Source organism: Haliotis rubra, unplaced genomic scaffold (assembly GCF_003918875.1).
Source record: "Haliotis rubra isolate DU_JTF1 unplaced genomic scaffold, ASM391887v1 Scf158, whole genome shotgun sequence".
NCBI lineage: Eukaryota > Metazoa > Mollusca > Gastropoda > Lepetellida > Haliotidae > Haliotis > Haliotis rubra.
In genome coordinates this window covers 43,229-58,714 of record NW_025765536.1, presented here as the reverse complement: position 1 = coordinate 58,714, position 15,486 = coordinate 43,229, and the positions used below count along the sequence as shown (strand labels likewise).

General features: G+C 39.4%; 1 long non-coding RNA gene across 1 annotated transcript; it reads right to left on the bottom strand.

Annotated features, from left to right (window-relative positions):
* Positions 1-1,158: 1,158 nt before the first annotated feature.
* On the bottom strand, positions 1,159-14,870 carry LOC124271138. Its single transcript, XR_006896955.1, has 3 exons — positions 14,730-14,870; positions 4,674-4,676; positions 1,159-1,169 (listed from the first exon to the last, which is right to left on the bottom strand). It is a non-coding gene; the product is annotated as an uncharacterized LOC124271138 (long non-coding RNA).
* Between the last annotated feature and the right edge of the window lie 616 nt (positions 14,871-15,486).

Genomic DNA, 15,486 nt, shown 5'->3' with positions numbered 1-15,486 from the left:
TAAAAATGAATTGAACTGATTGTAAAATTTTGATTAATTTGTTTTGTAAATAAATAAATGACATTTCATACTCATAGATTCAATAAGCAACCAAGATTGTTAGTGGTTGTACCCTCAAAGGGGGTGAAGTATTGTAAAATTATCGTCCTCTTTAGAGGGTACGTAAGTCCCAAATCTTTCGAAGTAAATTTCAATCTGCCAAACTTTTAACCATAGTATACTGAGTCAAAAAAGAAACTTCACATTCTTTCTTCAGGGCACTATAAATGAACAAGAGATGGTAAGATGGTTAAATTGTTATTATTTCATTGCTTAGATCTGTGTGATGTACTCGAAACACCGACAGTGCCATTATCAGTTCCATTATGCTACACCGCCATTCCAAAACATGGGTATACAGAATGTCAAGTCACAAGAATGAAAATGCGAAATTTCTCAGATCAATATCGTGTATGGCCGCCCCGCGCATTCACCACTGCCAAACACCGTCTCCTCATCGACTGCCTGATGCTTGTGAACACGTGGTTGGGGATTCTGCGCCATTGCTCTTGCAAGGCAGCGCCAAGTTCCTGCAAATTCTGAGGTTGGTTCCTAAGACCACGAAGCCTTCTCCCAAGTGCATCCCAAACGTGCACTATTGGATTAAGGTCAGGGGACCTCGATGGCCAGTCCATGTCGTTGATTCCAGCGTTTTGAAGGAAATTTCGTGTCAACATCGCGGTATGCGGCCGAGCATTATCATGCTGGAAATGTAGACCTGGGCCATGAGCCGCCATGAAAGGAACGAGTTCAGGGGTGAGCACCTGGTCGCGGTAAGCAGCAGCTGGTTTCCACGGATGACCAGAAGTTAGGAACGGTTGTTCCCACAGAAAGCAACCCACACCATGCAACTTCCGCCCCCGAATCTGTCGACTTCCTGTACACAACATTGGTTAAACGACGTCGTCTCCAGACTCTATGCCAGCCGTCCGCGAATCCGAGGGTAAACCTGGATTCATCGCTAAAGACGACTCGATTCCAGTCTCTCTGGGTCCATCGGAGGTGACGTTTGGCCCACAGCAGACGTTGACGTTGATGAAACGGCGTCAATAGTGGTCCACAATATGGACATCGAGAATGGAGATTTGCAGCCCACAGGCGATTTCGAATGGTCTGTGAGGACAGTCGACCTCTAAACATCTCAGCCCTGGTTCGTGTAGCCGGCAGAAATCTGTCACGTAGGTGACGTAGGACGATTTGATGGTCTTCTGCTCGTGACGTCACATGTGGACCTTGGGCGATCAGAAGTGGTGCCAGTTTGTTGTAGACGACCTCGCAAGTCATACACAGTACAACGACTGCATCCCATTGCTCTTGCGACGTCAATAACTGATCTTCCCGCCTGCAACATGCCAACGGCACGTTCACGTTGCACATTTGACAATCGTGGCATTTCAAGTACCATTAGAACTGTGATTTCAAAGTGTTTTTTTCAATTCTTGAGGCCAATGCAAATACGTGCATATGAAGAAACTTTCGATGTGAAGATCACGTGATCGACTGCACGTGCAAAACCTGATTTGGCACTAACGTCATTTGTACGACGAATGGAAGGGTTTGAGTGGGTATATATTTGTTGTTTTATGCAATGGCTGAGTCTAAGTACAATCGTCAGTGGCAGAAGGGATGGTATAGATCCAGCTAGGACCCATGCAAATAGCAAAGTACTGTAAGTTCCCACGTTCCCTAGCATGGGGATCTACATTCAGTTGCTAACGATCTATAGCCTAATTTTAAGATGTGTTGTTGTTTATTATCCATTCTCGTCAAATTCTCGTCACGATATGGCTGAGATATTGCCGATGTGACGCTAAATTTAACTCGCTCACTATGACCTTCTTCCTTCAACTTATATACTTCTCACGCCAATAGCCTTCTTCAAAGATACAAATGATCACTGACAAACATCATTCCATTTCCATTTCACTCCAGTTCTAATGAAAAAACTTCAAAGTTCACAAAGATCTGCAAAACCAGGAATAAACTTCATCAAGTAATTACACACTCCTAAAAATGAACATAACTCTGTCACATTTCCTTAAGGGTTAGCTTGTTCAACGGCTGATACCTTCATAGGATAAGGTCTAACAAATTCAGAAGAAACTACATGTCCCAGAACCTCTATTTCTGTCCTTGTCCTTGTTGAGCTTTAAATTGTACTCTCTACATCATTTGAAAACTTTTCTGAGCAAATTTACAAGTTCTTCTAGAGAATCTGCACAGCAAAACAGTCATCAATATATTTCTCCAAACCGGAAATATCATGGAAAACATAGTTCATAGCCTTTTTATATGCTTCAGAAGCTGAATCAAGCCAAAAGGAAGTCTTTCGAATCTAAATATAGTTCTGTGTGTAACAAAACTTGTCAAATCTCTAGAATTCTCTGCCGATAGAATCTGCCAGAATTCCCGTTTACAATCAAGCTTGGCGAAGTAACGTGCTGACTTCATAGCATAGAGAGTATCATCTACTGTAGGAATAGGAAACATCTCATGAACAACAGCCTTGTTGACCTCACGTAAATCACAACAAACTCTAATTATACAAGTACACAATGTATGTTTGAAAACCTAGGTGTAGCATGATGCACTTCTTCAATCATCCTGTTTAACTCAGTTAACTGCTTCCACCATAGAATAGGGTAACCCACGAAGTATGATAGCATTATTAAAAGCTTTAATTTGACCCAAGCCATCAAAAACATCTGAAAATTCATCAAAACGATGATCTAGGTTTGTTGGAGAACTGACCACATTGATGTTGATCTGAAGCAAAGAAAACTGAAGACTAGACTCCCTTCCAAGTATAAACATACCTCATCACCAGACATGACATAAATCCTATCTTCAACTTGATTATCACCAAATTTCAAAAGAACATCAAAATAACCAAAACATTCCATTGGCTGCTTCTTACCATAAGCTTGAAATGTTTACCTGTGGGAGAAAGCAAAACATGTTTGAAATATCCATATGTCACCTTTGAAATAATGTTCTTATATGAACCTGAATCTAAGAACATCTGCAAATCTCTACCATTGACATTCACAGAAGTTAACAAAGCTGAATCAAGATAATAAACAAACTCTGCATCTTCTGAAAAAGAATCTGACTCAGAACATGTCTGATCAATCAACACTGCATTCAACTTCTGCTTATCATTCTGTTGCTGAAATTTAACCTTACCTTTTCTTTCTACCAGCCTTCTTGCTTATCAGTGGGTGGGCGATAATACCAGTTAACCGGCATATTGCAATTCGACCTTCACAATACAATATATTGAGACCCAACGATATATACTCAGCAGCAAAAATAACCGTCAGTACGAATTCAAAATTAGATGAGCACTGTAATCAAATCATTACAGAAATAGACATAAGTGGACCAAAAACATTTTTGTGTACAATATCTTGACACATCAATGAATAACTCAGCACAATTCAAAGACTTTAGGTGAACGTTTGCAGTCCATTCAGACTCTTGACTTCAGTATCTAATGTGACCACCACGAGCGGCAATAACCGCAGAACAACGTCTATGCATGGAGTGCATCAATCGATTGATGAAGGCCATTGGCACCTTGAACCACACTCTGAGAAAGGCCTGGCGCAATAAATCGGCTGTGTTCGGCCTTGGTATATGACATTATTCAGTCTCCTCTGTGCAGTGTGGCCAGCTTCAAGTCTTCCTAGCGCCTGGTTCCTCTGAGCTGTCGTGAGTGGCGGCATCCTGCTGACATTGTAATGTGAATGTTTCAACCAGGTTTGGGGGTGCATTTTATAGGGCTGGCCCTTGTGAACAGCACGTGCAGCATGAGTTGCAATGAAACACATGGAGAACACCGTGCCATCTCCGAGATCAAGTTGCGTTTTTGAGACCATTTCCTGGGTTCCATTCTGAGTTTAGAAAGGAATGTATTTGCTCAGATAAAGTTGGAGATGTTGTCAAAAATATACAATCAAAACATTAAATGAGTTTACAGTTATCCGTTTCTGCGAAGGAAAATTCCAAACTGACGTTTGTTTTGCTGCTAAGTATATTAATACCAACCCAACTTATAAGTAACTGACTTACTTAACTAAAACCTTGATGTAGAACTTGACCTACTACCTGAGGTTGAACTACCACCTGACTCTCTATCTTACATACCCTAGCCCGATGACCCTTCTTTTCACAGAACGGACAGTAAGTACAACAATCAGAAGCCTTGTGATCTGAAAACACACATGTAACACCTGCTATAAGACTGATTACCAGACCGAAGAAAGTTAAAATCAACTTTGTTCACAGAAATTCCTGCAATAGCATTCTCCATCTCATAAAAACTCGCAACCTTAAGAGCAGAATCTAATGTTAAATCATCTTTCAGCAGAAGAATCTCTCTCAAATGTTTCGTTGCACATTTCTTAACAATCTGATCTCTAATCATCTCATCCATGCAAAGCACCAAAATTACAAGTCTTGGCAAGTTCACTCAAATCAGTGACGTAATTGACAAAACTCTCATCTGACCCTCGTGCCCGAGAACCAAATCTGTAACGTTCTGCCACAACATTTTGGGAGGATTAACATATGTACTCAGAACAGCTTTGGCGCTTTTATAAGTACCTTTTGCACCAGGCAATGTAGGAAACATTCTTTGACATGAAGCACCTAGACAATGCAACAAAGTAGCTCTTTGGACCTTATCCTCTTGCGTCTCCAGACCACTAGCAGCCTCATAAACAGAGAAAGATTCCATCCAGATCGTACATTCATTACTCAGATCAGTGGAATTCATATTTAGAGCTGGCGGAGGACGTGAATGTATATTAAAGTTCACAGTTGCAACGGCGGGTAACCATATTGGCTTTACTGATAAACTGTTGACACAATTTGGAAAAAGTCAGAGTTTTTAAATGTCAAGGCAAGTACGACTAAGCAAAATATTGAAAATGTTCTCAATATCCACGTCATGGTGACAAATGTTCACGTTGAAGAAATACTGCAAACATGGTGTAGACTGTAAACAAAACGTGCGAGCTACCTTGACACTGCCAGGTGAGATACATGTGAAGCAAAAAAGGCGTTTTCACGAGTGTAAAAGTTCTCACTCAAAGTTCTGTTTTATCGAAAGAAAGTTCCACCAGTTAGTGAGAGTTTGTATCACTAACATAGTTCATGTCGCGTGTGTATACCTTCCCTTGAAGCAGACATATCCCATCCTCGTCGCCATTGTAGTGTTTTCATGGGTTCTCTTCGTCACATATTCAAGGGACAACACGACATGCGAGTAGTTCCAATCACCCTCTTTAATCAGACACACGTAATACATGTCACGTGATGCACATAGAGCAAGCACGGAGATACTAATAACAACGAGTTGTATAGCTGATAGTGAGTGAGTGAGTTAAGATTTTAAGTCACATCGGCAATATTTCAGCCATATCGTGACTAAAGCAAGTTATAAATATATCAACAATTTAAGTGAAATTATAAAATTCTGCCAACGAAGGACAGTAAAATAACTAGATTATCACATATATATATATATGTAAAACTAGTAATTGAACAACACAATATAAAAATGGGCTATAGAACGCTAACAACTGAAGGTAGATCACTATACTAGGGACCATGGGGACTTACAGTACATTTTCTTCCTGCATGGGCCCTAGCTGGATTTACATCATCCCCTCAGCTGTTAGCAATTGAGATATATCTAGCCATACATTAAAATTACACATATTCTACGATTAAAAACGGAAAGTTGAAATTTACTTTGAATGTTTTGGGACTTACGTACACTCTCAGGAGGACAATAATATTAATTTTACAGTACTTTAACGCCCCTCGAGTGAGTGAGTGAGTTAAGATGTTAAGTCACATCGGCAATATTTCAGCCACATCGTGACTAAAGCAAGTTATAAATATATCAACAATGTAAGTGAAATTATAAAATTCTGCCGACGAAGGACAGTAAAATAACTAGATTATCACAGATATAGATAAAAAACTAGTAACTAAATCTAAAACATTTGAACTATACAAGACGATACAATATAAAAAACAGGCTATTGATCGCCAACAACTGAAGGTAGATCACCATACTAGGGACTATGGGGACTTACAGTACATTTGCTTCCTGCATGGACCCTATCTGGATTTACACCATCCCTTCAGCCGTTAACGATTTAGCAAATCTAGCCATACATTAAAGGAACAGGTATTCTACGATTAAAAAGTGGAACGTTTTAATTTACTTCGAATGTTTTGGGACTTACATACCCTCTCAGGAGGACAATAATTTTACAGTACTTTAACTCCCCTCGAGGATACAGCCACTAACAATCTTAGTTACTAATTCAAACTTCCAATCTTAAAATATTTATGTATTTACAAATCATTTAACAAATCTAATTCTTTTAAAAATGCAATAATTAAATGAGAACTGATACTATTAAAAAGATCCTTCATAGTTCGTGATTTAAAATATTTATCCCTTGTGATGGAATACTCAACACAGTCAAGCAAGATATGCTTGACCGTGATTCTTTCATCACAAGGGATACAAAATGGAGGATCCTCACCTTTCAATAGGTATTCGTGAGTATATCTTGTGTGGCCAATACGACATCGTCGTATGATGACCTCTTCAAATCTGGACTGACAACCCAAGTAAGTGTAACCGATATAGGGTTTTATTTCATGTAATTTATTGATACCTACTTGGGTGTCCCACTTCTTCTGCATCAGATCACGGATGTAAGTTCTAATGCAAGCTTTGTAATCAGAGTAAGGAAGAAGAAGTGGTGTCACAGATTTGTTGAGGGCTGCCTTGGCAGCAAAATCGGCCATTGTATTCCCAGAAATGCCAACGTGGCTCGGTAACCAACAAAAGACGATGTCGCATTGGCCAGTAGCAAGTTCATTATATTATTCGATTATTTCAGTTAAAAGTGGATGTTTGCAAGAGAGATTTTTAATAGCCTGAAGGCAATAAAGAGAGTCAGAAAAGATTATATATTGTTTATGTTTAGGGTGTCTTTTAATATATTTAAGAGCTGTTAATATGGCGTTTGCTTCTGCTGTAAATATAGAGCTGTTATCCGGTAGTCTAGAAGATATTGTTCTGGATCCAATGACAGTTGCACAAGCCACCGCGCCACCATCCTTGGAATTATCTGTAAATAAGGATCTCTATGCACTATATTTACTTTTTAGTAGATTATATTCTTGTTTATCTTATAATTGATTAGTTTCTGATTTTTTAAACGTTGTCAGTGTGAGGCCTCACTAATTGCTAAGGAGGAGAAGAAAGAAGACGGGAAGGGGATATATTTTCTAGCCCAATGCCAGCAGCGGAAAGCGAGGGTTTGACTCTTAGTCCTAGAGGTGGAACAAGAGAAGACTTTTTATTGTACAGATCCTCATAAAGAGGATTGAAAACACAGTCAAATGCAGGAATAGACTCGTTAGAATAGAGTTTTGTTATATACTGTAAAGATAGTTTTATACGACGTTGGTTAAGTGATGGCTCATCTGCCTCAACATAGAGACTGTCAACAGGAGAAGTTCTAAAAGACCCAAGACAAAGTCTTAGGCCTTGGTGGTGAATAGAATCTAATAGTTTGAGGTTGCTGTTGCAGGCTCCACCATATACGATGGAACCATAATCAAGTTTGGAGCGGACTAGTGATCTATATAGGTGTAGGAGGGTAGTATGATCCCCACCCCACTTTGAATTAGAAACTACTTTCAATAAATCGAGTGCCTTCACGCATTTATTTTTAAGGGATTTAATATGCGGCAGAAAAGTTAAATGGGAGTCGAAAATTAGACCCAAGAACTTGGCCTCCTTGACAACTTTGATGGGAGTGCCATTTAAATTTAGTTCTGGGTCCTTATGTGGCTGATATTTTCTACAGAAGTGTATAGAATTAGTTTTTGACTTAAATTTAAAGCCGTTTTCAAAAGGGTTACAGACAAAATGCTGCCCTATGGAACACCCTGATCCTGATTATAATGATCAGACAGGGTAGAACTCACGCGGACTTGAAATTGCCTGTCAGTTCAAAACTTGGATATGAATTGAGGCAAACGGCCTCGCAATCCAAACTCGTGTAAATCTTTTAAAATCCCATGTTTCCAAGTACTGTCATCTGCGTTTTCTAAATCGAATAAAAATCGACACTGCATGTTGTTTTTGAATAATTGCATTTTTAACAAAGGATTCTAAACGCACTAAATGATCGATAGTACTTCTGTTTTTACGGAAACCACATTGAATATACGTTATAAGGTTATTGGTTTCCAAGTACCAAACAAGTCGATTATTTATCATGCGTTCCGTGGTCTTGCAAACACAGCTAGTTAGTGAGATCGGTCGATAATTCGAAGGATCAGTATGGTCACGTCCTGGTTTAGGAATGGGAACAATAATAGCATCGCGCCATGACGAAGGAAAATTTCCAGATGTCCAAATATCATCAAAAATGTTTAAGAGGGTCTCTAACCATGATCCCGGTAGGTGCTTCAGAAGCTGGTAATGTATGTTATCAGCCCCTGCAGCAGTATCATCAGCCTGGTCAAGAGCAGTATGAAGCTCATGAATAGAAAATAGTTCATTGTAATCTTCCCCCTTATCTGAATTGAAATTAATAGTTTTCTTTTCCTGTTGTTTTTTATAATTTTGGAATTGAGGTAGATAATTTGATGAGGAAGAGTGTTTGGCCAATTTTTCTCCAAGTTTATTTGCAAAATCAGATTTACTATTTAATAATTCGTCTCCATCTTTAAGATGCTTAATTTAGAACCCTAACCTTTTATTTTCTTGATCATATTCCATACTTTTGATATCGGAGTTCGTGAATATATTTTTGATACATAATGTCGCCAGGATTGACGTTTACTTTGCTTGAAGGTACGCCGTGCCTTAGCATTTTAAATTTTAAATTTATTCAAATTATGGACCATAGGATGGCGACGGAAATAATTCTCAGCTTTCTTCCTTGCCTTCCTAGCCTGTTTGCACTCATTGTTGAACCATTGGTTTCGTATGTGTGGAATTGCAGAGGATTTGGGGATACACTCATCAGCAATGTTAATTAGTTCATTAGAGAAATATTTTATAGGATCAGGACTTTCTATAAAAAGTTCAGGTTTAAGTCTGTTACAACACAGATCTTGATGCAAAGGCGAGTTAGCCTTTTTAAAATTCCATCTTGAAGATGGGGTAATATCAGATGGGTTCACGGATGTTAGAATTGTAGGAAAATGGTCACTTCCACAGAGGTCATCGTGAACTGACCGTTCAAATTCATTCAGTAGGTTTGAATCCATGATTGATAAATCAAGCGCCGAATAAGTTCCAGTGCCAGGATGTAAATAGGTGTTGGAACCGTCATTGCATATGCATAAATCATTATCTGAACAGAACTCTTCTAACAGTTTACGGCACCTGTGAAGAGCCACCTCCTCGTGGTGCGTGTTGGGTAACGCTAAGCGCTCTTCGACACCCCGTTGTGGACCCGGGGGTATATTTGGTCCACCCCTGTGTCGGTGGAGGAAGGGAGTGTGGTGGTTGAGAGCACTGGTTCCAGGAACAGTGTTCCTTTGCCCAACACACCACTTCGCCCCTTACTTCACCTAGACGGGTGGTAGAACTGGCCCGGTTCTATCAATCGGCTGGTCACACCATGCCCTGTGCATGGTAATTATTTTGCACAAATTTGATTTTTGATATATTAGATGTATATGGATATTGGTCTTGGCTATTGATTATTGTTGAAAACACAAAACTAATTATTTGTTAACTTGCCTAGAGTCCTGTGTCAGAAGGCGGTGGCTCATGGGCCAATCCGGTAGGGCTAACCTTTTCAAGATTTTCCTGCTTGAGTATACCCTCCTGGTATCCCTGGTGTCGTCTGTTCCTCAGACATAAGACATCGTCCTTGTTGACACTCCGTGGTGGGTGGGGACCTAGGAGGGTGAATCATATATATTTCTATCATGGCACCCCCACTCAAAAAACGTTCCCACGAGTCTGATGATTCGTTCTCGTCGGAAGATGAGGCTCCCGTAGCTCTCATCAACAATGAAAATTGGCCACGTTTTGTTGTCATGACAGCACCTGATGGTGGTCCTCAAGGCTAAACCCCTTTGCTGTAGCTGAGGGTATTGAAGGTTTGGCCGGTGAGGTAAAAGAAATTAAGAAACTGCGATCTGGTTCTCTGCTCATTGAGTGTAGGAAACAGATCCAATCACAAATCCTGCTCTCAGCCAAATCTCTAGCCAATATTCCCGTTGAAGTTTCTCCTCACCGATCATTAAATAGTTTTAAAGGCATCGTCCGTGACATTGGACGTTGCATTTCTGATATGACAGAAACTGACATCGTTACAGAATTGGGTTCTCAAGGTGTTGCTAGTGTAAACGTTTCACTTTCAAAAAAGAATGATCAAATCACAAACACCAATACATTTCTGTTTACTTTTTGCCTCCCCATTCATCCAAAATCACTAAAAGCTGGTTACTTGAGGGTTGATACATTTATCCCTAATCCCTGGAGATGCTACAGATGTGAAAATTATGGCCACGGTTCTAGATCGTGCCATAATCAAGCAGCTTGTCATCTGTGTGCAGGATCCTGCGACAATTCTAACGTTTGTGACAAACCTCCCGTATGTGTCAATTGTTCTGGTTGCCATCCCTCCTCCTCTAAGGAATGCCCTACCTCGAAGCTTCAATCTAAGATATCACAGATGAAGCATGAACGCAACATTACCTTCGTTGAAGCAAAACAGATTGTTCTTGTGCACAGGCCCGTCATACTCTGCTGCTGTTTCAGCTTCTCTTCCTGTTTCCAAACTTCAAACTGTTTCATGCAATTCAGTAGGATGTCAGACCGATTACACGTGGGCAAAGACTTCTGCGCCTACATTGCTATCTGTCGAAATCCAGGCAAAGCCACTCCAAAAGACCGCCAGTGCACTAACCACATCTCACTCAAATACCCAAGGTAGCGTGTGAGAAGGATCTATCTAAATCACAGAAACCATCATCTCAATTATCTTAATCAGAAACAAATGTGAAACAACCAGCAAAGAACAAACGCAAAACGATCAGTGAAACGTGTAAAAAGAATCAGAGTAGTAGAACCCCAAGAGGGACAAACAACCAGATCCAGATTTTTAACAAGTTTGGGTCTCTTGAGGACATGGATGTGTCTGACCATAGCCATGGTAGGACACATAGCTTGTCGCCCTCACGGAAGGTGAGGGGTAGATCTCCCGTTCACCCTCCGAAGAAATGATATCTTCACCTATAATACAGTGGAATTGTAGAGGAATTGGGACAAATTTAAACGATTTACAGTTATGAGTCCAAGATCTTAAAGCGTCAGCATTTTGCCTACAAGAAACGTATCTGAAACAGGCAGATAATTAGGGATCCTTGCCTCTAGGCAGGAGACCTATTGTAATCGTTCGGATTATTATTATTATTATTATTTATTATTCCGCCGATTTTTGTACCAAACATAACTCCTAAACCGATGCTCCGAATCGCTTACCAAAAATCACAAAGATGCGCACCCAGGTGTAGATATTCCCCTTAAAAATCTCTAGGCTCTTGGCCCAATAGCAAAGGGGAAATAATTCAAAATTCATTCCAAAATTTCAACGTTTGACAGCAAATATCTCAAGAACTAATTGTTCCAACACTTCCAAATATCTTGTACAATATCGATGCACAATCGAATTCCCAACAATTTTGCCAGGACGGGTCAAGTCGCTAAAACTTACCGTTTGGCAGTTATTTTTGTTTTCAGTTTTTGGCCATGTTTTTCTGCGTAGTTTACTCCCAAAATGTGCAAATTCTGCCAGCATGGTAAGTGATGTCCTGGTGATTCCGGAACACTAATTGTTTTGAACGTAGACCCAAGAACAACTAAGATACAGCCTTTGTGTTTTTTACCTCGATATTTAATCATGTCATGTATAAATCTGTTTGTATTCTCAAAACAGTGTCAATAAGTTTTCACATGCAATACAGCAATTAATACTCCCTTGTGGTAACCCGTGTTAGGTGGTATATACCTACATATGTTATTTGTCATCATTCACTTGATGGTCAGTTAATGAATTTATAACAGGTATAATTAGTGGTACTTTACACTTAGATTACCCGACAAAGGTTCCCATTTGGCATTTCTTGTGTCTGGAGTAAATAATCAACATTATAAACATCGATCAAAGGATTAACCGATAACACGCTGATTGATTAATTACTTTTATCTTACACAGCGGAATTGTCAAAAGGTAGTGTTTATGTATGTAGATTTACTAATCTATACTGAATACACTCTGTCGTGTCTGTGTCTGCGTAAAAACAACGTCCTTCTTTCAAAGGATTAACCGGCAATACATTGATTGATTGCCCATTATTGGCTAACTAAATTACTGTTTTTAAAGAAAGGCGGACATTATGCAATTAGTTGCCAGGTGTGCTATCTTGGGTGACCAATGAGACTATACACCAATACCTGAAAAGATTTATCACTTTTTCGTATATTAAACTGTTAAAAGACACATCATTTGGAACAGTTTTGTGGATATTGATGGATACATTCCTCGAACAAGGTAATGGCCTGATATTGTTCCTATAACTTTAATCTGTTTTAATTTTTAATATTTGCATTTTGTTTTTATTCATTTGTCGTAGCATATCAACAGAATCATTGTTTTCGCCGTGAAGTGTAATGGAGACAGACAACATGCACTAGGGGTGTGCGAATTATGATTCACATTGGCAAACTATATAATGTCTAGATATTACAGTTCTGTTATAAATTCACTATAAGTATTCAGCAGATCGTCTGCTTTTATTTAGTTTCAAAATGCATACAAGTATTTAATTAGGATTATAAGACCAAATATAAAGACGCACATTGACTAGTATCTACATACTGGTGAGTGGACATTAACCATGGGAATGTAGCAAGAAAGTTATCGCAGTATTGTGACTTCGACTTCCCCACCTCGCTTCCGTGGAAGAAATCGTTGTTATAAGTTGTGTCATGCAAAATCCGTTTGGTTATGATTCCAATACATATTTAACTACGAGTAGAAAGTAGTCTTGATTTTCTAACTTGATGAAAACAAACTATAATCTTATTAATTCTAACAGATTTTTTTATTTTTAAAAATGGCGGCGCCCTGTCGGGAACATCCGCCAGTCTGAGGATAAATGGTATTTAGGGTTTGTTTTCACCGGTTGTTAAAATCAAAACTACTTTCTACTGGTAGTAAAATATGTATTTTATTGATGGCCAATATGATTTTGCATGACATAGCGTATAACATCACAATTTCTCTCCTGGCAGCGAGGTGGGTGTCCATATAATACTACTTACAATATTATTGTTACTTCGACCACAACCTCGCTTCCGAGGAAGAAATCGTTATGTTACAAGTTGTGTCATAGAAAATCTTTATGGTCATCAATCATATGCATATTTTATTACAACTAGTAAGTAGTTTGGATTCTTTAACTTCCGTGAAGCGATCTGAACACAAGTAAGATATCGTTTCAGGCTTCCACAACGCTCGCTTCGCACTCACAAACATAACCCATTTAGCACGAACTGCGGGGTCCTGTGGAAATCTGTGCATGGGGACACCATCGCCCGACCCCTAGGAGCAATTGACGACAAAGCAACGATTCGGCATGTCTTCGTTGATGTCGAGAAATCATCAAAATGATGAGCGTGCTACACATTTTCTATACAACTAACTGAAAATCGTTCCTCATATGACGTCACTGCAGTGCTCTGGCGACAGAGTCACGTAACCTGTCTGTGGTTTCGTTGGCGGGCGAGAGGGAAGCAGGCGACTTTTTGGCCACTTTTAATCGCTCGGTATTAATTAACCACAAGTTTTTAAAGAATAAATTTGGTGTTCCGCATAAGACTAACCACAAATCTTTCATATGTAATGGTTAAAAGAGTAACAAAAAACAAAGTTTAGTGGTTCTTTAAAGAGGGAACTATTTCTTCTCCGGAACTACTTAAAGTACATGACCCCCGTGACCCCGGCTGTATTTGGAAGATCCGCTCGCCTGTCAAACCATGTGTTCTGGCTCCGTTTTGGACGATGATTTCTAGCCCTCAGATACAATAGATAGATAGATAGATAGAAAGTAAAGCCAATGAGACCTCATCGTTGCCCGCAACTATAGTTTTGACTTACGTCAGTTTGAAACGTATCATTATTTTTCCCCTCCAGGTGATAGAGCCACTGATGGTTCTACTATCCTTATACGACAGGATGGTATTCACAGCCCTGTTACATTTAACACTAATCTCCAAGCTGTTGCAGTGCGACTTACTCTGGGTGTAGCATTTACGTTATGCTCTCTGTATATTCCGCCTTCATCGAACCTTCAGCTGACTGATCTTCAATCACTCTATGATCAACGCCCAAAGCCATGTTATTATGGGTGACCTAAACGGTCACAACCCACTCTGGGGCAGTACTAATACTAATACTAAAGGCAAAATACTGGAGGATGACATTTCCAATAATGACCTGTGCATATTTAATGATGATTCAAGCACCTATCTGCATCCTGCAACTGGCACTTATTCTTCTCTGGATTTGTCTCTTGCAGATTCTAACCTCCTGAATGAATTTGATTGGTCTGTTCATAACGACCTTTGTGGATGTGACCACTTCCCAACCATCCTTTCCGAAATAACTCCCATCTGATTCTCCATTGTATACAAGATGGAACTTTTCGAAGGCTAACTGGTCTTTATATCAAACTATATGTAAATCGAAACTGCGACATGAATGTTTCATTAATATTACTGATACCATTCAAACTTTTGCTGACGTTTTAAATCAAATAGCTGATGAGTGTATACCAAAGTACTCTACGACTCCACATGTACGAAAACCATGGTTTAATACAGATTGTAGACAAGCCAGAAAGCGAGGAAAAACGCAAAGCGTTATTTCCGCCATCATCCAACTGTCCATAACTTAAATAAATTTAAAATACTCAATGCAAAGGCGCGTCGTACCTTTAAACAAAACAAACGACAATCTTGGAGAAATTATGTCTCAAAAATTAATTCACGCACGCCAATGTCTAAGGTATGGAACATGGTTCAAAGAATTAAAGGCAAAGGTTCAAAATCTGCTGGTCACCATCTTAAAGATGGTGATAAGTCTAAAATTGCAAATACAATTGGCGAAACTCTTGCCAAAACTTCATCATCGGCAAATTATGTCCCTGAGTTTCAGAGATATCAGAAACAACAGGAAAAGTCAAGAATTAATTTCGAATCAAATAACGGTGAAGATAATAACGAAGTGTGTTCATTACATGAGCTACATACTGCTCTTGAGCAAGCTCATGACACTGCAGCGGGTGATGATAATATACATTACCAGCTACTGAAAC